Below are 1,235 nucleotides of genomic sequence, written 5' to 3' on the forward strand. Positions count from 1 at the left end.
GTTTTTGTACTTGAGTCAATTGGGGAACTTTTAGTGTTTAATGTATCTTCTTTGGATTTTGGTAAATCAGTTCCTGGTAAAGTTGAATCTTCGGGCATTTCCGGACCTAAGTAGTTTTTCTCTGAACGAAGAGTGATAGCCTTTACATGCTCTTTCAGATTTTCCTCCGTATGGCTGAGAAGACTTCCCTCTTTGCGGGATGGAATTGATTTAGCAAGTTGTCCAATTTGAACCTCCAAATTATGGATGCTAGATGAATGATTTTTAATAAGCTGGTCGAATTTATTCTCGATCCGTTTAAAACCATCATCGTGATTACTTATTTTTCCACTCATGGCATCAATAAATTTGTCGATCTTAGAAGATAAAGTGCCAATCGTATCTCTTGATTGATTTTGATAATTATTGGTACGATTTTGATTAGCATTTGCATTATTATTATTATCTCTCCATTTAAAGTTAGGATGATTTCTCCATCCAGGATTACAAGTATTGGAATAAGGGTTATTAGTTTGGTTTTGCCCTTGGACAAAATTTACATGTTCAATCTCGCTCATACCTTCATAATCCATATTCGTTTGGATTGTATTACCATTAGAGTCGCACGGTGCCATAAACCTATCAATTTTGTGCGATAAGGCAGAAAATTGGGCCGGTAACATCGCAACTGGATCAAGATTCACTATACCTTTAACCGATGATGTGTTTGAGGATGATGGTTTCGCCACTGGTATATGTCCACGATCTGCGGGCCACATATTGCTATTAATCGCCATTTCCTCCAAAAGTTCTCTTGCTTGGGCAGATGTCTTTTTCATAAACAACCCTCCCGACATAGCATCTAATGAACCTCTAGTTGTAGGATTTAATCCATCATAGAATGTTTGCATTAAAAGTGCATCGGACAATTGGTGGTGTGGGCATAAACGTTGAAGTTCTTTAAAACGTTCCCAAGCCTCATAAAGAGTTTCGTTATCATGTTGAGAAAAAGATGTTAACTCTTTTATGACTTTTGCGGTTTTTGCTAAAGGAAAATATTTTGATAAAAATGTTTGGGCAAGTTGGTCCCAAGTTTCAAACGTTGCGCCTGGCATAGAAGTTAACCACTCTTTAGCTCTGTCTTTCAAAGTGAAAGGAAAAAGGCGAAGTTTGATTGCTTCGGCAGTCACATCTGATATTTTAAAAGTGTCACAAATTTCAAGGAAATTTGTCAAATGGGTGTTAGGATTTTCGTT

At 37.0% G+C, this 1,235-nt stretch overlaps 1 non-coding gene across 1 annotated transcript; it reads left to right on the top strand.

Moving 5' to 3' along the window:
- The first annotated feature begins 906 nt into the window (after positions 1-906).
- LOC136225206 (small nucleolar RNA R71) lies at positions 907-1,013 on the top strand. The gene has a single exon (XR_010686933.1). It is a non-coding gene; the product is annotated as a small nucleolar RNA R71 (small nucleolar RNA).
- The last annotated feature ends 222 nt before the right edge of the window (positions 1,014-1,235 follow it).

This window comes from Euphorbia lathyris, chromosome 3 (assembly GCF_963576675.1).
Source record: "Euphorbia lathyris chromosome 3, ddEupLath1.1, whole genome shotgun sequence".
NCBI classification, from domain to species: Eukaryota; Viridiplantae; Streptophyta; class Magnoliopsida; order Malpighiales; family Euphorbiaceae; genus Euphorbia; species Euphorbia lathyris.